The sequence below is a fragment of the Molothrus aeneus genome, chromosome 8 (genome assembly GCF_037042795.1).
Source record: "Molothrus aeneus isolate 106 chromosome 8, BPBGC_Maene_1.0, whole genome shotgun sequence".
Lineage (NCBI taxonomy): Eukaryota > Metazoa > Chordata > Aves > Passeriformes > Icteridae > Molothrus > Molothrus aeneus.
The window spans coordinates 30,887,851-30,910,380 of NC_089653.1; positions in this window are offsets into that span (position 1 = coordinate 30,887,851).

The following is a 22,530-nucleotide window of genomic DNA, read 5'->3' on the forward strand; positions in this document are numbered from 1 at the left end:
AATTGTAATTCTGCTGTGTGCATGGTGTTGACATGAAAATAAATAGGGTAATATAGAGAATTGTGTATTTGTTGCCATATATCCCAAATCATAGGGAATATTTGACTTTTATATAATGCTTTCAGCTGAATACAAGTATCCATAAAAAAAAATTTGGTTACTAGAATTCTGTTATATTTTAAATGTGCTACAACTCTTGTCACATAATAAAGTTGAGTGAATTAGAGCATTTGTTTTATTTTGGTGGAAAAGCCAGAAAAGCTGTTGGAAATTCTTGAGTCAATCATGCAGGTTATTGCTCATTCCCTTGTGATCTTTTACAAAAAATGTATTCAACAGTTGGTGTACCTGTTTTGTCTTTTCTCTGTCATTGGAGGCCAATATAAACCCCTGGCCTGTGACTTTTTTTCTGGAATGTAACTGAATTTCAGCTTATTAGCTATTGTGTTCACACTGACAGGTGCTGCAGTCAGCCTGATGACTGAAGCTGCATGCAGATAAACAGGTTGTGAATTTTGACCATACAGAGCCTGTTAGATTTCCATAAATGTGAATTTTTGGCATGAATACTCTCATGACGGTGCATTCCGTGATACCTAGAGTGGACAAACCCCAAAATTCTGAATTAAGCCTCAGTAGATATTTCAAAACTCATCCCTTTTAAAGCCAGAACTCTCCTGACCTTGGGGCTGCCTGGGATCTGCCAGGTTTGTTTTGGATGCCAGAGCAGCCCAGCATGCAGACATGACTCAATCCCAGCTCTTGGCCAGTCTCTCACAAGTCTGTGCAGGCAGCAAGGAACAAAAATCCCCAGCTGCCAAGGGCTGCAGGAGAGGAGCTGGCTGTGCTCTGCCTGCACACAATGCTCAGCTGTCCCCACTGTTGGAGGCCACTGATCACAAGGTTGCCTCAAAAGTGGGAATTTGTTTAAAGGAGGGTGACCTCTGCCTCCTTGGGCAGATGAAAGAAAGCAGAATGAGGGCTCTCAGCTGGCTCCCCTGTGCAAAACATTTGTAGGAGGGCAAGTGTGAGATGCAGGCAGGGAGGGTTTGACCTTCTGGGGCTGACACTGAGGCTTTGCAGCTCTTTTATTTTGTAATATATCCATTTCCAAGTGCTTCCATCTGCATGAGAGTTGTGCTGAAGTGATCTTGTTCTGAGGAGCAAAAGCTCATCTTGGCTCAAGGAGGCCAAGGAAATGGAGTTTCCCTGGCACCCATGAGCAGGACTCATCCAGGGTAGAAAGAGGGGGATATTACTAATGTGTAAATGTTGCCAAAAATCAAGATTTGTGGTGTTTTTCTGTGGCTGCTTTAGTAACAGGACATTTCTGCTCTTTCCTTGCTTTTTATTTCCCTGCTATTATCCTGATAAATGTGCAAGTCTGTGATTGCATGCTGCCCATACTAACAATTCCATATTTCACACAAAGCCACTTTCCTGGGCCATCCCAACGGTGATGAACATGCTGTGGACCATGGGCAACCTCAGCAGCTGCAATTTCCAGTTCCCTTTGCATCCCTGCAGTCTTAACAACTAAATTCAGCCTCAGTTGATCTTCACAACTCTATAAGCAATTAACAGGTCTTTAAAATCCCTTTTCAGCCTCTTTTAAATTTCTGTAAAGCTCTTTCTCCACATTACACTGCTTACCAGCACCTAAGGGTTTTCAGGGGTTGTAATAAAGGAATCATAATAATTATCTGTTCCTTTTCCTTGCTACTTCCACAAGTGGAACAAAAGGGGAAAGTTTTACATGCCTGAGTCTGTAAACAAAATTATAAGGATCTAAAAAGAAATAGATAAAAAATAAAAAATCTATTAAAATATATATAAAAATTAAAAATATATAAAAAATAAAAATGTATATCTTTTATATATATTATATGCATACATACATATATATATATTTATAGACACACACACTTTTTTTTTTTTTTTTTTTTTTTTTTTTTTTGCTACAAACAAACAAAAGATTGATTTTGTCACTGAAACCCCTTTGTGGAAGGGAGGTGTCTGGAGAGGTAACCTGGAGGAAATTCTCTGTATAAGGCCAGACAGCTCACTCCCCTTCTCTCAGCAATTAGTCAGTTTAGAAGCTCCTCATTTTTGACCATATGGCACAGAAAACAACTTGAATGATGAAAAACCTGGGGCCAGCCTCATTCCACCAGGAGGTTCTGTTGTTTCGTGATGACTTTGGCTTTTTGTGCAAAACTTCCCCTCAGTGGCTAATGAGGTTCTTGCTGCTTCTGGTGTCACTGCTCTTTTTGTGGGTGTCAAAGCACCTCCTGCAAGTGAAGTGCTTCTCTAATCATCCTTGCCATGTTATTGCTGTCTTCTCTGTTTTTTTTCTTAATTTTTATGACTTGGCATTAAGATAATTGGACTGTTGATAGGTGTCTGCTATTAAAAAAAAGGGACTAAAATGAATCCTGTCAGATACCTGCATATTATAGGCAAAAAGCTCCTGCATTTATCACCAACCTGGGCCTCCCTTTATTAGTTGGAGACTTGAGTCAACAGAGGTGGCAGGAACCACCACTTTATTTTTCTTAAATTTTCTTTAATCCTGGAGGTTTTTGCCTGGGATCTGCTCTAGCTGAACTTCTTTTCAAATCCATCCTTCCTTCAGCTGTGTGTGAGGATCTAACACATACCATGCTCAAAATTCTGAAAATCCTTGTTGGTCAGAAGAGGTCTTTCAGAAACTGTTAATTTTGGGGATATCCAGGGACTATGATGTAAATTTATGTCCTAGGACTCTAGGGTTTATTGCCTCATCCTTTGAAGCTGGGGCAGAGCTCCCAATTCATTGCTTTGCCTTTTAATTGTGCTTTTAAATGTCTTTACACCTCCTGAGTGCTTTGGGGATTCCCAAAATGGGAAAAGCTCTCTGTGACTGGAAAATTTGACTTTAATGCAATGAGCAGCAAGAGATTGGAAGCTGAGACACCAGGCAGGAGGAGACCAGGTGCTGATTCCTTGTGATTGAAGGGAGCCTGGGGGAACTGGGATGGCTTCAAAGTGAGAGTGGGGAAGATCTGGTGTTGGCAGCAAAGCTGAGGCATCTGAAAGGTTCAGTCATGTAGCACACTGTGGGTGTAGGAGCAGGTTGTGTCAACCTAAGGAATGCTTTACTTGTCATCACAGCCTGGGGCAGTAATCACACACCTTCAAATGTGATCGTTTTTGTGAGATCCAGAGCGCTAAAATATTTTTGTATTTAAAAATATACCAAATACAATATTTTTTTTAATTAAAAACATCCAAAATACAACCAGCCATAAATACAAAATCCATAGAAGCAATAAAAAGAATTAAATAAATTTATTTTAATATGAAAGCCATCACAGAAGCCATTGAAGGATGAAATCCTCTGGAAGTGAGGGAAAAGGCTAAATCTGAGGCAAATAAAATTCCTCTCTAAACCCAAGAGTGATTCAGAAAAATCTAAACCATTTCAATTAGTGAACTAAGAGAAATGCACCAGCTGCGCAGAAAAATATATTGAAATGTAGCTTAACCTTTATTTTGTCAGGTAGATGGGATGTGTTGATTGATATATGAGTATTTTATGAGTTTGCAGATAAATCAGATAAAATATCAGCTCATTTGATTTAAACTGAGAAGAAAGTGGACACACAGGAGTTTTATGATTATGAATGTACATTTAACAGAATGTGAATGCTTCAGAAAAACTGTAAAGCCTTTTTTTTTCCCTAATAAATGGAAAGCTTTTCCACAGAATTTGCCACAAACTGACACTGCTCTTTTCACAGTGTGATTTTTGTAATTATCTCTGCACAGAAGAATCATCAGTTGCTCAAGGAAAGAACATCCAAAAGAATTAAGCCTGCAAAAATCTTTTCAGAATGACTTTGTTTCACCATACTTGAGATTTCCTTGATGTGCTGTGCTGAGCTTTTATTGCAATATGGGTAATTACTGTCATTCTGCCCAGAGATGTTGCTCTTAATACATCACTTCAGTGGCTAAATTAACAAGTAGTGTTGCAATTGACATTTCTTGTTGAAAAATAATTAGAACTCAGCCTAAGACTTAATGAGCCATGTGCTAGAACTGCCCATTATTTGTTTTTTCCATCCTGCACATGCTAAGGAAATTGTATTAAAAAAAAAATAAAATTAGGTAATTGTGTAATATTTAGCATTTTTTAGTGTTGTGAAATAGCCTTGTAATCCTCTGTGGTTCTTGGACCCTAATTAGAATCTTTCAAACCAGGCTATCAAAATACCTGGTGTAAACCACTGGCATCTTCATCTGTCTCTGTTCTTTGCTGTTTGTTGAGGGGGCCTGTGCTGCTCCAGTCCTGGGGCTCCTGCAGGGAAAAGGGAGCAGAGCTGGAGCCCAGGGGCACAGAGGTGTCAGGGATCTGTGAGGTGCCAGGCAGTGCCCTGAACTCCCAGTGCCCAATTCTGCATCATTAAAGTGAAAATATTTCCCTTCATTTTCTCCTTTTCTGCTCTCTCTACATCTGATTTTAAGCCCTTGGAGCAAAGGCACACTGTGTGTTTGGTAGAAAATCTAAAAACACTGGCTATGATCTTCTGGGCCCTTTGAAGGTTTTACCATCATTCTAACAGAGATATAATATTATTAAATCACTGGATATATGCTGAGTTATTTTTTTCCCAAGCATTGCCCTGAAGTGTGGCTTTTCAGGATGGTTGATGCCTCCTGTTTTCATGGGTTTTGAGGATATCAAAGTCGTTATCTTGGAGTTACTGCTTATGGATAGAGCCTGCAGCGCACCCACAACCTCAGAAAGAGTTTGGAGTCAGCTCTCACAGGGGGATTTTTTGGGTTTTGTTTAGTATATTTTATATGTTTTTATTTTTGATGAAATATTTTAGCAGTTCTCTGCTAAAAGATACTAACACAAAGTACAGCAACAGCATAAAATCCCACTGGGTTCTGTAAAGACCTCTCCCAAATGCAGGTTTTTATTGCTTTTGTACAGAGCAAACCCATATCCTCAAACCATGCTAAAGCCTTTAGATGTCCTGCTGAGATAACTGTACTACATCTGACTAGTCTATCAGAATAGACTATAAAGAATATATATAATATATATATATATAATATAATATAAATATACTATAGTATATATAGTATATATATAGTATATATAGTATATATATACTGTATATAAATATATATAATATAATATAAATATACTATATATAAATATAGTATATAGTATATAAATATAAAGGATATTTTATAGAGAAACAATATTTTATCTACATCCTGGGATCTATAACCAGGAGATATTTTATTTAATGATGTATATGCAATGCTTATTTAAGCTGCTTTGGATTTTGAGGTGCAATTACAACCTCAAAAAATGGCTCATAACAATTTTAAATTTAAAAGTGGTTGATTGTACACCACTGGTATTCTAATCAAGATGTTAATGAAAGGGTGTTTTGTATGTACACCTTTTTCCTGAAATCATGCTGCTCTCACTTCAGTGAGAAAATAAAACTCTTTGGAAAATACCCAAACTCTTTGGAAAAAAACCCAAACAAGCCCAAACTGACCCCAAATCTCTTCTGCTCAATAATTGCTGAAATCAAATTTATCCCAAGCAGTTTGAGTGCTGGGGAGGAGCATTTTGGCTCCAGAGCCTTTGTGTTGATGCTCAGAATGTTGATTATATTCTAAACCTCCCTTGTGCATCAGAAGCTTTGATATCTCAAGCTCCTTTGATCTGTAGAAAGCTTCTAACTTGAGGATAACTCCTGGAGTTGTTTACAAATGTTACAAGATAGATTCTCATGTTCTATTATCTTTTTAATGAGCAAAATCTCCTTCCCCAGGCAGGGATCAGGACTGGGATGTGCTTGGTGCTGCAGAGTGCATCTTAAAGCTTCTGCTATGATATTTTACCTTCATAAATTGCTAAAACCTACAGAGAGGAATATTACAGTTATAATTTATGGTTTGCAGTGGCTCACAAAGTTGTAAGTCTATTCAGTTTCATCAAGCACAAATGTGTTTTCCTAAAGAAGTTGCTCACAGTGTTAATATTGTTACTAATATTGCTCTTGTCTTAGTCTGGCCTGGCCCTATGAAACGTAGTTAATGGAAAAGGTGAATTTTTTACTTTCTTTTTCAGGTTGTAATGCAATTCTTCCTGTAATTTAGTACTGCTAAGTGATATAGGTCTCTTTGTGAGACATATCTCCCATGAATTTTCAAGGAAATGTTCAGCAAGAGCCTGTATTTTGATAATTTATTTGGCCTAAACCCCTAATCTAACCCAGCAGGAGCACATTGTTATTCAGCCAATGGAGAGCACAAGCAATGAGTTGTGGAGAGAAACAACCAATGTTCTGCATAAATCTGAATTATCCACATTTCCCATCTAGAATCCACCCAACTGGCACAAGCTGCCATCAGATTCCAAAAGCTGGGAGCTGTTTTGCTTTCGAGTCAAACTTAGAGTAAATAAATTAAAATCCTTGTGCTATGCTCTCCTGGTTTTAATGGATTTTATGGTGGATTTTATACTTTGGACCTTCTCAAGCAGCCAGAGTGTCAAAGCACTGAGAAATGCAGAGCTTCAGGGGAGGCTGAGGTGTAGCTTTCAGCTGCTGTAAGAGTCAGCCTTCTAAATGTGGAGAGTGATTTGGTGGCCCCAAAGCACAACACCTCTCAAAATGGAATTAAATTTAAATGTGCTCAAGAATGACTCCTGCTATGCACTTCTCAGCCCCCTCATCTCCATCTGTAGCTGGTGGGAGTTGAGCTTACTCAGAAATTTGCTGAGGATGCTTTACACCTTGCAGATGTTTAAATTTGAATGCCATTTGTAATAGGATATAAATAAAGTAATACTGGCTGCCTGTAAAATGTAATATCTTGGAAAGCAAGATTGGGGATTTAAAAAAAAATTTAGCTGCTTTTGACCTTCTTCTTCAGATGGGATTTCAATATCTGCACAGTTTCCTATTTAAAAAATAGACTGGGTGCAAAATAACCCTTGGTTTTTAACTGAGTAAAGAATTGTTAATTGTTTTAGAGACCAAATGAGCAGATCCTGAAGCAGGACAAGGTTGGATGGAGCTGCCAAGAGGTGGATGTGTCTGCACAGGTGTGAATCTGTACCATCATTCTCTATACCATCATCCAAATAATAGAGAATTTCCAGGCTCACCATCTTTGTAGCCCACCACTGGACCCACTCCAGGAGAGAGCATCCCAGGAGAATCCTTTTATTTTGTTATTTTCACAGTGACAGCAGCAACAGCTTGAGAGATGCTGAATGCAAACACTTGATTTGCAAGGGAAGGTTTATATAAATGATGATTTGGTTGCATGTGGTGGCAACAGTAAATACATCACTAATGGGAATGAATCCTCTTAGGAAAATAATTTTACAGCTCTGTTCCACAGTGCAACCAAAATGCTGTAAAGCTTTGCCCTAGGTTCATAATTGGGAATATGGCTGAAGAATAGTGAGAGCATTTTTAAGGAAGATGGATGTTTGCTGTAAACCTGGCATCATTTTATAGCTTGCAGACATGGGTAGTCCCTGAAGTATCTGTCTTGCAAACATGAACATGGGTCAAGAGGAGAGAAATGAGAGAGACTACAGCAAGTGCTGTGTAACACTATTGCCCCTGGCATGAAATATTTATTGAAATATTCAAACCAAATGAGAATACAAGACCTTTTACTAGTCTGAAGCTGGGAATATATTTGTTTTGTGGGGTTTTTTTCTCTTTTCTTCTTTTATTTTGTCTGCTCTCTGCTGGTGTAGGTTTGTACATGCTTTGATGTATGCACTGCACTAAGATTTTAAGTTTGTAATGTGGTAAGGATGTGTCAAATCTCCCAAGATTAACCAGTGATTAATGTTCCCCACCCATAATCTGTCCAAGTGAATGGAAATGATGCTGTAGACTTCACTGGGCCCTGTTTATTTAAGCATGCTCTAAAGGGAAGAATGGATACCCAGCTTCTGTGCTTTATTTCTAAAGTTTTAAACAAATCTCTTTCTAATATCCCTAAAAGTCACCTTGTTCCATTAAGGAGGGTGAGTTACTGGCAAATGGAACCATGGCTAAGAAAAAAAGAGGATTTCCAAGGTGGGCTTGAGGGGAATGATGAAAAGCTGATGCTCACAGATCACTCCCAGGGCCAGGCAGAGCAGCTCATTGTGGGGTGGAACTGGAAATGCCCCTAACAATGCTTGCAGCCTTGTGCTGAAACCTGATTGAACCTATCTCCACACCTCCAGTTTTCTAAACACACCTGGAAACAACTGCATTAGAGCAAAAACTAACTGAAATTGGGAGAATTATGTGAGTATCACATAAATTCCCTGGGAGTCCCAGCTCTCTGTCCAAGCTCCAGGGACCTGGATCTGCTGCACCACCCAAACCCTGGTGATGAGATTAAGGAACAGAGCAGCAAAGGTGCTGCAGGACTGATTAAAAACAAGCAGTTAATGAGCTCTTGTTACAGAGAAAGGGAAGGGCAAAGACCTTGCTTGACCCCCAGAGGGAATGTTGGCAACTTGCCTTTTCCCAAGTCAGTGTAATTCCCTGGGCTCTCCCCAGCATTTTGACCATAAAGCCCACATTTGTTTTATGATAACTCCCTTTTTTCTTATTTTGAGAAAGAGATGTAAAGCACTGCAAAAGCTATAGTAAAGCATAACAAGGTCTTATAAAAAGTGTTGAAAAATTATTTTATTTGACCCAGGGTCTAAAATTATTAGGAGTGGTGAAAAGCAATTTCCACTGTAGTGCTTTTAATTTGATTTACAAAATGTGGAGGCATGGTTTCGTGGTAATAAAGAAATCAACGTATAGTTGCTGCAAACCATGACATTTTCAAAAGTAATTCTATTTTCTCAAAGTCAGATAATATTATTTCATTCTCTTCTCTTCAAATCATCACCCAGCACTGTGTCGGGTATGTGGGAGTCAAGATCACTGTTCTCTATTGAGTGTGAGAGATGAAAATACATCTCAGAAATCTTTTCCCACTGTTATTTCTGAGAGTGGCAGTGCCCAGTGTCTGTGGGCTGTGTCTCATCATGCTGCCTCAATTCAATGTCATGCTATTGAATGTCACAATGTCACAGTGTTCTCCTCCTTAACACCTACCCCTGTTTCAGGACTATATTTAATAGAGAGAAGCTATTCTTCTCTTTATTCAAAGGAATTTGAGTCTCTTTTCTCTGCTGAGAGACACCAGCTGCAGAGGCCCTTTTGTTAATCATGAAGGACATTGAAGGAAAGGTTGTGCAAAAAGCAGAATAGCTTTCAATCCCATGTGGGCTGAAACTGGCACCCTGCAACATTTCAAAATTTCCACCATTTCCATTGTTTCTCTGTAGTTTCCACCCATGTCACTGCAATATTACCTTTTCCAAGTGGTATTTGATTAGACTGTGGAAACGATCAATTTTATGGCCCAGCACGGTAGCCCAAATTACAATTAACTATCAAAGGTCTGTTTAATGACAACAACACAAGGCTTTGATGTTATCATAATAACAATAATTAAAAAAAAATGAACATTTCTATGCCTAAAGGTGTAGAAATAAAAGCTAAAAAGGAAAGATTTCTTCCCACCTTCCTGTTTGTATTGCCTGTAGAGGGACCAGCAGTGCTTTCATTTCCCTCTTTAGAAGGTGACTGCGTTCCAACATTTGCTCTTTGTTATTCACCTTTACCATCATCCCTCTGTTCCTAGGTAGCAATTTCACTGACAGGGCTGCCACAATATTCCACACGTTGGTGGAATTGTTTTGTCCCAACACATCTGAGATCTCTGAAATTAAAATGATGGTTTGTGACACTGAATATGAGACTAAAAGGCAAGACAGAGAACACAGTGATGTTTAACTACTGCTGCAGGAGGAAACTTCCATGGAGCCAGACTTTGCTGATCTTGCTTGGTCTTGATTTGATGGTCAAAATGGTCTTGATTTCCTTGTACGAAACTGTTCTTAATGAACACAATGAAAAATATTTTAGAAGATTCAGTGCTTGATGCTTCAATAAATTTTTCATCCAACCACCATAAAAGTATAATTTAAAATACCACTCCAAGTTCTTATTCTATGTTCTGACTTTTTGCCATTCTAATGGTACTTTTTTCCAACAAGCTAAAGGTTAAAGCTCTTATTAAAACTGAATTCTGTAACAGGACTTTAATCATAGTGCTGCTACTTTGATGCTGCAATATAAATAATCACCACTGTGACAAATTTCACATTGCTGCTCAGCGAGTGTTGCAGTTACTTATTCCTGCTAACTTGTTCTTATTACATTCTGCTGGCTTTTTAGTGTCATAATCTGGTGTTATCTAGGCAAAGTCCCATCACTCTTACTGTATTTCACAGGGTTGTCCTAAATGCCATAAAAATCTCTTTTTTTTAATATATTAACCCAGAGTTAGGTGGCCTCCAGCATGTATATTTTTTGATCTATTGGCAACCACAAATCTCCTTAAAGCTGATGCACATACTGGGTATCTGTCACCTGTTTGAAAGTAATGAACAATTAAATGGGTCTTAGATGAAAAAGGCCAAGGGATTGTCATCATGTAAATGCTGGGATTGGAATTTAATAGTTTTGCAATCTCCTCTTCCCTTCTCACCCCTCACCTCCATCACCATGGAAGAGGTGTCAGTGGTTAGAGGAGAAAAACCACGGAAGCAAAAATAAAAGTGGAGAGCAACCAGAGGAATAATAAGAAACTCAATTTTTGTGTCATGACCTTGGGAGAAAATCTATAGATGGAATTTATTTTTTAGGGAAATTTTGGACAAAATCGTGGTTGGAGTCGTAAACAAGGAAACTCTCATGTTTCCTAAGCTTCCTGTATTCAGCAAAAGAAATGTTTTTATTCACAGATTTTCAGTCAACTGAGAGGGATCAGATAAATGTAATTTGCTTTAAAAAAAATGTTTTCCAAATAAAACTAACTCACACATTCTTTATGACTAAGCTAAGCCCTTGACAAGTGATGTGATCTCTCAGTGTCAAATTCCAAGTTCACTGAAACAACTCACCTTTATCAACTTTTTTTAATCTTGGTTTATTTTTTAGTTGAGCTGTTATCTCTCAGTGGCCAGACCTTTCTGGGATTATTGTGTAAATTACAAATTTAAAGTTTTAATGATGTTAAAAATGAAAAGAGAATTTTATTGCTTTGTACTTGCATTCCATAAATGGTTCATTTTGGGTTGGGAACCTTATTCCTATGACTATTATATGACTCTAAACTTTTTCATCTCTTAAAACAGGAGAAAATACTTCCTAAACTTTGTTTGCAATTGCTCATTGCTTTGGGCTAGTTTATCTCTAGTTCATTTATTATTATTGTCTCCAACCAGAATTTTCACAGGAAAAACAGAGCAAAATTTGGTGCTCAAGGAGTTTGACTTCCATAGTCTGTCTTTGTGTGTTTATATGGACATCCTGAGGGCCAAAGAAACTCTTTTTTGTCTCTGCCCTCACTTTTCAGTGCTTTAATTAGGGATATTATGGGTTATTTTATTTCTTAGAAATTGCAGCTGTATAATTTTGATTTAAAAAGACTCTGTTTTCAGAAAACTGATTGATGGGTACTAACTTTTACTTGGTTCTGTGAACAGCAAGCTGTCATGTTTGCCCTAAAGGGGACATAATTTTTGCTTTAGATTTACTACACTATCAAAAAAAGATATGACTTTCAATATTAGGAAGAGAAATGGGAAAAAAGCTGCACTTAATATTTCCAGGTTTTGAAGGAAAAGGAGAGCAGAAATAGTGAGGAAATTATAGCAAGTAATAGAGTAATAATAATAGAGACATTTGGGAGGGAGTAGATTTATGTGTTTGAAATTGTGTTTCCTTCATTGTTTCCTTGCATTGACCCCAGCTGGGGTCAGGTTTATATGTAGAGAGCAATGATATAAAGATTATTGTTGTTAACAGGATTCAAATACAAAACAGGAGAAGAAAACAGACACACTGAGGCCAACAGGTCAAAGGGGGATTTTCTGAATTAAAAATGAATGACAAAGGCTAAGCAGCACCTACCAAACCAAGTGTGGGGCAATGTTACTGAGATTTTCATTTTTATTTTTTTGATCCTTAACTTAAATTGGAATAATTGGTTTCAGCCAAATTCAGTTATGCCATGTTATCTTTCCAAATAGAAAAGAGGCTGAGTCTTCCTGTCCCATCCCATCCCAGTGCTCATTATGACTAATTGATCACTTGAGTTTGATTGGCTTCCTCAGGAAAAGGGATTTCACTTTTTTGGTGTCCTTTTAACCAGCTAACAAGAGATCACCAGGTCAGGCACACTGAAATAATGGAGCAGTTAGAATGTGTGAATTATGGAGCCTTCCTTTCCAGGGAAGAAGACTAATCAGCTACCTTGGCATTACACAGAATTCATCTTTCTGGCTGTTCTTTCAGTTATTTTTACAACACAGTCCAGTGGTGCTCACTCTTTGTTATGATGAACAGATCAAAACAAGAACAAGACTGGGCTTGTATTGGAGAGGAAAATAGACAAAACCTGGTCTCTTTTGAAACAGTTTTGCCTTTCTTTTTATTGGAAAATAGAAATTTGAGGCTTTTGTGCCTCAGAAACCTTTTTTCTATTTGTTCCTATGACTCTGGCTTTGTTCATGCTGCTCAGCACAGATCTGTGGTACTCTGACAATGATTTGATGAATTTATGTTGTTGTTTCCATATCTTGCCTCCATTGCTCTTTCAGTGATGGTTTTGGGTGCCAGAAAATGGACCCAATTTGATTCCTGAGTCGGCTCAGTAGGAATGTGTCTGATAACTGGTATTACAGTGGTTTGCAGAGATATTGTGGGGATTTGCAAAAAAAAAAAAAAAAATATTGCCAGATATCTGGGATATCTGGAGGGAAAAAGTAATTCTGCTTATGTTTTGCCATGTTTCACCATTGTTTCTTCCTTTTAAAGTGTAGAAATGAATTAATTGATTTAAACCCTTTGTCTCCTGGGCCTGGAGTGTGAAGCACCCAGGTGCAGGAGGTGCCTCCCATCAGCTGCGGCTCTGCCTGGAAAATGATTCTGGTACGAGGGGGAGTTCAAAGGCTCCTTTTGAAGGATATTTTCTCGTGGAGGTTCTTTGAAATTCTGAGGAATTAAAGTGATGAAAGGTGGCTCTAGTCTGTGAGAGGAGGCAGGTGATTTCTTCAAGTGTGCTTATCTTTGCGATCTGTGGATCTTTCAGTGGGTGCATTGACTAGGTATTGCCATAAAATGTATTTATTAAAAATGCAATACAGAGAAAATCAGTCCTTTTAAGTTATAAAATGCTGATAAAACCTATTAAAGATCAGAAGAATAACACCTTTCTGATCTAAGTGTATCTTGTGGGCGCTGGGCTCATGTTCTAGTCAGTACTTTGTTCTTGGAATGGAGTTGTTTCCTGCAGGAAGAAAACTCTGAAGCAACAGATTCCAGTGAAAGCTGGTTACAGACTATTCCTTAGGAGTAGATAATTAGGGAGAGTAGGACTTTTCTTATTCACTGGTAATTATAATCAATATCCCCCATTTTTCATTAGAAGGGCTGTTTATCCAAAACACTCAGCAAGGTGTTTGTTTTCTAAAATCTACTATGGAACTATTTTTTCTGGTAAGAAATTCTATCTTAGATCAGAAAAATCCTCCTGAGCAAAAAATCTGTGGTGGATCCAGTATATGTATAACTCTCATGCTGCATTAGAAGAAAAGATATTTTGGTGAGAAAATCACCAAATGGTGATTTGGAATCACCAAATGGTGGTTTGGAAATGTTTCTGTCAGCTCTAGAAAAAAATAGGATCTAAACAGTTTGTGAGGTGAATGGTGGCTGTTCTGCAAAAAACTCACAGCTGAACACCTGGAAAAAAATCCACCTTTCCTCTTTGACATGTGTCAAATCCAACATGTGTCCCTGTCCCTGTTGAGCACGGTTCTTATCACCCATTCAAAATAAATTCAAATTTACTTCACTGTTTCTTTTGAAAATTCTGGTGATAATTTCTCCTCGGAGCTTTATTCTGATTTCTGTTTGGTTTTGATCAGCTCAAGTCCATGAATGTGACTTCAAATTTTCTCAGGTTTCAGAGCAAGTTGTTTGTAAAAAGTCTGTTGGATTTTTTTGTCCAGCACTGTCTGTACTGATGTATTGAAGATATTTATAAAAATCAGAAAGCCATCGTATTTCATCTTCACTTGCTTGTTTTTTGACTCCTCACGCCTCTTCAGTGTTTTCCTTGGAGCTGTACCTCCTGTAAACACATAAGTGTATGTGCTCTGTATTTTAAAATCTTGGGCTGTTTATTTGATTTTATGGATGTTTTTGTAGTATCTATTTTTTCTCCATTGAAAATCTGTTGCTAATCTCCCATTTTTCTCATAGATCCTTCACGGTGTTGTGCTGCATCGAATATGCAATATAAAATGTATCTGGTGTCTTGCAAATCCATCTGAATTTAGGAAACCAAGCTGTGCTTAAATGAACAAACACTTCTATGTGGTTTAAAATGACTTTGAACATCCTTTGAAGTGGCCATGAGGATTTAATCACTGAAAATTCCTTCCCTGTATGATCCAGCTTCTCTTTACAAAGACAGCATCTTACAGTGTGGCCAGTTCCATGCTATGAATTTTCATAACTCTTTAGCTCTGGGCTACTGTGAGTGTTGTTTTTTTTTAAATCTCAAGCCAATCACTTATTTCTCAATATTTTATCCCAGCTGGCCTCTGATATTGCCAGTGTTCTGAAGGCTTCTGTCCTTAGCCCTGAGTTATTTTCTCTCTCAGTGCTTCCAGTCTCATTGTTAGTCTCATCTTGCTTTCTGTAAGTGGCAGCAAGTATATTGTTCTGCTGATGCTCTTTCATCTCTCCAAGGGTTTGCTCCAGATCTAACCCAAGAAATGTGCAAATAAGTGTTTTACTGCAGAGGAAACACTCAGCAAACACGTTGAGGTCTGGCTATGACAGCAACATGGGATTTTTCTGAAATACCTATTCAGAGAGCAGAACTGCAACACTGAGAGGAGTCACTGCATTAGTTGAGTGGTTAGGATGAGAGAGAGCTTTTTGTGGCCAGGGAGCTGCATCCTATTCCAGAGTTCTAATCTGAAACTCCCAGCACATCATGGCCCTGGGGCATCCTTCACCTCTGTAGTGGCTCCTGCCAGATCTCTGCACAATCTCCAGGACAGCCAAGGGAGGAGGGGGAGTAGAAAAGGGGGAATGAAGTGCAGAACAGGTACAGAGGAGAAGGAATAGCAGGCACTTGGGATTCTCTGCTGATCAAATGGCTCTGCAGCAGCTGCTGTAACTCAGCACGCTCCAGCTCTGAATTTCAAGTGACCTGAGCTGCTCCCCAGGTCCAGCCATGTCCTGTATGTCCTGTTGTGTAAGTGTTGCTCAGGGAATTCAAGAAGAAAGGAGAGCCATTCTCTTGGCTCCTCTCTGAAGGTACAAAGCTGTCTGTTGAGTCAGGTGCTGAGGGATGTGTGTGCTGAGCAGCTGTACCCATTCCCCTCCCCACCACCAGCCAAACAGGCCCTGCTGGTTTTCACAACATATTTATCCTCAAATGCACTCCACTGGAAATTTTGTCCTACCTCAGAGGATCTTCTTACTCCATCACATTACTGGGTGAAAAATACCAGGCTGGTCACCTTGTCTGAACCAAGTCCCACCTGTTGTTCCCTGATTGTGCACTCAGGGTTGGGATGTTCACAGGCAGCACCAAGGTGGGTGGGAGTGTGGATCTGCTGGAGGGCAGGAAGGCTCTGCAGGGGGATCTGGACAGGATTGATGGGTTGAGACCAATATAGTGTCAAGGATTAAATGAAGGACTGGCTAGTGAAGTGTCTGCAAACTAGTAACATCACTTGGGAACACTGTTCATGTAGGCTCACAAAAAGTCACCCAGACATCATTTGAAACAAGAATTTTAATGGGTATTCACATAGAAAGCAGGATTTCAGTTTCAGAAGTCATCAAATCTGAAATGTTTCAACTCTGACCTAAAAAAACCCAGACAGAGGAGATGATCCTGCTGAGTCCTGGTAACATTTCACAGCAAGCATGGCTGTGTTGCTCAGGAGGGGCTGAGTCTGTACCCTGCCAGTCTCAGTGTCCCTCCAGGCTCTGCCTGAGGCTCTACAGAGCAGCCCCAGTGCTGCTGCCTGAAGCAGGGAGGTTTCCTTACCTCTGTTCCTTCTCTCCCCCCTTGTCTGCACAGCAGCAGCTCCGTGGTGTGCTGGGCAGGGGGCTGAGGCTGTTGGAGCTGAGTTTAATGTCCAAGGCAGGAAGGTCCACTTAGGGGGAAAGTGGAGTAAAATAAGATCTTTTTCTCTTTTCGATAAAAGGTTCTCATGTCAAGAAAGATGATATTTTCTTTTGTTCTCAGCTGCAGGGAATGCCTTGGGGAAGCAGAGGACTCGAGCTTTTAATTTACTTTCCTCTTGGCTCATACTTTGCAGTGGGAGCAGACACAGAGCTCCACTACTGCTCTTAGAATTGTGTGTGTCTGAAGGAATGAAGCTTTCCTGCTAACTGCAATATGCTGCCCTTTGCTGCCTGTTATCCTCATGAATAAATGAGCAGGAGCAAGTTGAAGATCACCCTCATTTTCATCATGTGTGAAATCCACCTGCACCTTCAGGCATTAATTAACTGAGCCCTTACCTCACCACCCCTGAGTAAGCAATTCCCTTGTTTATTTGGCAGTGCAGAGAAAGGAAATGCAGCAATAGAGGACTAACAGTGTTGTGAAAAGTGGCAGAAAATGGCCAGCTTCTACCCACTGAAGAGACAAATGCTTCTCTCTGTCCCCAGTGCCAGATCCTCATCCCAGAGCACACTTGCAGTGGAGTGTGCCAACAAGAGCAGCTGTTTCTTCTGTCTACCATTGCTTTACTATCATAATAATTTAAACACTTTCTGTCACTGAAAGAGATACTGCAAGAGTGAATTGGTGCAGAAATACTCTCCCAGAGATTTTAATCCTAGTTTGCTCCCTAATATCTAGACCACTATCCACAGATATTTTTTCTTCAGAGGAAAAAACTCAAGACCTTCTTTTCTTTCAGAGAAACAGTGAGTTTATGGGGGAGGGAAGAAAGCTGCCTCTGTCACACACCAGTTTGAACCCACAGAGGCCTGTTGCATATTCTGGTGGTGCACATATCTGAGTTTGAAACCAGTCTGGATTTTGCATCTTTTGGTTTCCAAATTTAGGTTTACACATTTTGTTTTTCTTTCTGATATACTTTTACTTCTTTACTTCTACACACTGTTATATAGGTATATGCATATCCAAACTGTTCTGGACTGATGGATAAGGACTAGTCCAATTCCATGTGCTTCCTTTACTCCTTGAAGCTGGTGCTGGGACTTGAATGCAGAATTCCAAGAGATTTTTGTGGAAGGCTGCACCTTCCCTGAGCAGGAAATCAGGCAGCTGACAGTGAAATAAATCCTAAATAGAAGTGACATTCTTTATTTATACTGAGAGTGCAGGCAGGTTTCAAAGAAGAGCAAATGGGCCTGAGGATAATTCACCTGGCAAAAAAAAAAGTATGTGTGAAAATTTTCCTCCTTAAGGCAAAATTTTAGCAAACCTTATTGAAAAGTCCAAAAAGATATTGGTAGGATTTGCTAAAGAAATCCTGAGCAGCAACATGCACAGGCCTGGGTAAACTTTAGTGCTGAAGTTTGGTCATGTCAGCTTTATGTACCTTTGACTTCTCTTGTTATATAATATGCTATGTAATATTCACACATCTATCAGGGAATATTCTGGAATACATGGAATTCTAATTCTGGAATATTACATGGAATATCATGTAATATTCACATCTGTCATGGAATTGCTGTGTGATTTGGGTTGGAATGGACCTTAAATTCCTCCACTTCCAACCCTTCTGCCATGGCCAAGGAACCTTCCCCTAGACCAGGCTGCTCAAAGCCCATTCATATATAAGCCTTACACAACAAAATGCACACACATGCATGTATAAATTTGTTTTTGAGCAGTTTAGAGGGAAGGATGAGAACTGAAGCAAATGAAACACAGAACAACTGTATATTGAAAGAGGAATCCCTGTAAATAAACAGGAGGCTGGGAGGCAGCCCTGAGCATCCTGGCAAGTGCTGTGGTTCTGCCAGCCAGAAAATCTTGAGGGGACCTCTCCAGCTTTGCCTGTGAGAAGATTTGTGTTGCAATGAACCTTGGAGTTTTTGGAGCCAGGAAGATGAAACAAAAGCTGTGCTGGCAGAGCAGAAAACAGTGTTTCAATAGCAGATCAGATTTGAATCTTTGGAGTCAGAGGAAAACAGTCATTAACAAAGATGATCATTGTATTTATTCTGTTAAAATAATATTTGTTGGAGTCTCTGAGAATATTTTGTATTTGAACCACTGCCAGTACTGTTAAGCCAGAAAATGACAGGAAAACAGTTTTATCATGAAATATAGAATTATGTGCTGAATGTGATGCAGGGCTCCACTGATAGTGTCAGGTTGGTGAGCACCCCCTGCTCACTGCTGGGCTTGGAGCATTTGTCACACCTAACAGCAGTAAAATGGACCTGGAGAGCCTCTTATCTGTGAGCCTGAGTGCAGCACTCCTGACTCTGCCGGCAGCATGCAGGGACAGCAGTCACACAGCCCATCATATTCATGGGGCATCTCTGGCACTGAGCACTCCCTGTCAGCTCTGCAGCCAGGGGAAAGCACTGTGTGCAACAGCTGAGCAGCAAAGAGAGCACAGCGTGCTGAGATCTTCTAGGCACAAATCCCTGCAGGGCAGGCGTGTAAAGTACCTGGGAAACAACAAGGACCTTGAACTGGGTGATAGCCATGAAGGGTTGGATGGGATATTGGGAAGGAATTGTTCCCTGGGAGGGTGGGAAGGGCAGCTGAGGCTGCCCCTGGATCCCTGGCAGTGCCCAAGGCCAGGTTGGACATGGGGGTTTGGAGCAGCCTGGGACAGTGGAAGGTGTCCCCATGACAGGGGTGGAACTGATGGCTTTAAGTTTCCTTGCAACCCAAACCATTCTGTGATGATTCTGTTCTTTATTGCTGCAAAGGAGGTGATGAATTTGTGAATTTAGTGGGTAGCTACAGTAGAGACAGTGACCAAGATCCAGAGGAGTTTGGGCAGGGAGCCTTTTCAGTGTTCATTTTAATGAGACAAGGACAAAGCAGAAATGGAATCATTACACCCCTTTCTGACAGCAGAAAGCCAGTGAACCTGTGGCAGTACAATCAAAATAATGTTCCTGCAGTTTGTGGGTTTGTTACTCTCCTGTAGTGCCAACATGCTCTTTATCATCTCTCCTCAGCTCTGCCTTCAACTGCTACAATAACTTTGCACTTTGAGAGAAGTTTGGGTTATATTTCTAAAGGCAGAGAGTCTTTGCAGGGAGCAGATAAAGCACATTTTGCTGTGCTCTTGTAGTTGCTCATCAAGGCACATCTGCCAGTTTATTTCAGTTTATTATCTTCCCTGCCATGGACATTCTCTAATGATCCAGCTAAAAGCTGTACCCTTGTCCCCTAAACAAGTTAATTCTTTTTTATTTCCTTTATCCCTAAGCAGCACTGAGTTTTATCCAACAGTGCAAATCCAGTTTCTGAAAGTTTAAGGGTTTTGAGCAATTTCCTCATGATTTTTACTTTACTTCTAGCCTCTTGTAGTTTGGTTTTATAATTACACTTAGTGAGAATAAAAAGTACAGTAGTAGTGTATGTTCTCTTGGTTATTTATGAAGTTATTATGGCATTCCCTAAAAACAGCTCTTGAAACATCCTTAATTTTTCAATTTGAAAATCATGACTGTTTCTGGTGTGTGGACTATTAATGGTAGTACATTTCCCATATATTTTCTTCAAATTTCTTTTGTAAATTAATCTCACAGATCATTTTACAGTACTATTAATGCTGCTGTGTGCCTGGGAGCTCAGAGGCTTTAATAAAACATACCTGTACTTGGCCTACTTCTTTCTTCCTACAGTGACATTCATTAAAAACAGCTCCACTGAACTCTGTAGAGTTTCTCTGGTCTAAAACAAGAAATCAAATTAGGCCAAGGCATTTGCTGCATCCCTTCATGTATCTTTCTTTTTCAAACTAATGGGCAAATACAACCAGTTTGAATAAATATGGGAATGCTTAGAAAAAGATGGCTATGTGTGAAAATGTCTATTTTATTTTTTTTTTAAATAAAGAGATAGGATTTTGTATGGGATTTCTCACCCGACCAGATTTGATTTGGAGCCACACTGGAGGGGTGCTGTCTGCAATGTGTAATTATATGTTGTTTGGGAAGATTGGGCTCTGGTGAGAAATCCAGGGGAGTGTTTTGGGTAGAAATCAATAGCTAAAGCACCACTTGAGCCCTGCAGAGCTAAAATGCTGCTTTTTTGCATTTAGCAGAGTGGAAAACACATATGCCTCCAGTAGAGATTTCTGTCAATATCTGTTTTGCTGCTCTGGGAATAAAGAACTGAGAAGATTTGCAGCGCCACAGTAGAAAACTACTGAAGATGAGCAGGGAGAGGGCTTGAGAAGGGAGTGAGTGCTCAATTTAGCAAATGCTCTGAAACTTGGCTGCACCACGACTGAAAACTTGAAGGAAAAACAGCACCAAAAGCTGCCAAACATCTTGGCACTGAGATGAGTGAGTTTTAGTAGCAAGTATTGGTGCCCAGTCAGAATAAAAGATATAATAGTAATATAAATATATAATAAAATATATAAAAATATAAAAAATAAAATAAATATAAAAATATTGGTGTCAATGCTCAGAATAAAACCAGAATAAATCCTGGTGGGGTGGGGTGCAGGAGGGAACAGGGCAGGCAAGACAAAGATGTTTGGATAGGGCTCATGGACAGACACAGCTTTTGCAGGTGAGAGAAATCACAAGGTAATTTAGCTCTGCTAGGGAGTTTAGCTGGTGACTCACCTTCTAAATGGGTGCATTTGAGGGAAACTCTCCAAAAGGAATGAAGAATGGCTCAAGCTCTCTCTATATTTCATCAGGAGTTTAAGTTTGGGCTTTGTGAGGCAGAAAATATTCCCAAACCCTGCATATTTCCTGCATGAAACGATTTTTTTTTTGAAGTTGAAATGGATTTTTTTTTCCATTTAAATGAGATTAATGTCAGAATGTATCTGACAGTGTGAGTTTTGAGCGGCTTTCAAGTAGCTATTTTGCAAACATCTCCAGAATGTCAGCTTTACAAAGCTACAGATGAAAAATGAAAATTCTCATGTAAAATTCCTTGGAATTAAAAAATGTACAATCCTTTGGGGTAAAAATCATAGATACTGCCTTAAATGCACTTCTCTGTCAGTTTAAGAAAGTGAAATATGGGTGTGGGGTAGAGGAGCATTTCTGAATTGCTCAGCATCTGATGCCCAGCTGCAGCAGGGGTTTATGGAGAAGATGCTGGGGCTTACCCTTAGACTGGAGCACTAATGGACTTTGGGATTAAAAACCTCAGCTCATCTTTTCCTGGTGTTTCCTTGCACGTTCCTTTATTAGCACAAATTTGCTGCAAAATGTAGGGTTTGGGCAATAGGTGTGCTGTACCACTGAGTCTGGGACACAGCAGTGACCAAATAGCTTTAGGAGTTTGAGTCCCTAAATTATTATTTAATTATTACTTTATTATTATTTATTCCTAAGTTTTTAGCAGCCCACAAAGTACTGCCCATGCAGGGTGGAAATGCAGAATATCCTGGGGCTGTTCCAGGCCTGGAGCACTGAAGGCATCCCCAGGGGAAATAAAACTCAGTGCTAGGGAAACACTGTGAATTCCTGCTTTGTCTTGTCACTGAATTTCTAAATAAATCTTGATAATGCCCTTTGGAGAGTGTGTGTGTTTTAGAGACGTTTTTGAGTTGGTTTGTGATTTATTAACATTCCACCTTTCAGCAGAAACCACGACAGATGGAAAGGCAGTTGTAACAGGGCTTGCTCTGATATTTAAATATCCTGATGTATGCTGAAATCTCTATCAGACAGCCTGTATTTCAAGACATGCTAGAGTTTGATTTAAGAATGTGAAATTAGAAAATAATTCATTTCAGCAACATTCAGTTTATAGACCTGGGTGGTTTATTGCAGTCAACACCACTGCATTCATTAGGCATCACAGAGGAACATCATTTACTTAGGACAGGTGCTTTTTTAACCAGCTTAAATAGTGAAAACCTTTTACTAGGCTCTAAAATGCCTTGAAAGAAGTCAGATTTGTTTCTGAAGCAGAAATTAGGCAAGTTAAGTTCCAATTAGTTCAGTGTGCTGAGTAAACACATCAATCTGGATAAAATCTGAGTACAGATTGTGCCTGGAAGCTGATCCCAGGTGCTTTATTAGACAGCTCATTGTAAGCATGGGGGAGTCAAAGAACATTAAAAAAAAGTCTCATTAAGTACCTTGATGGATTTGAGCCAACTTTAAGACTTCATTTTTGTCCTTATAT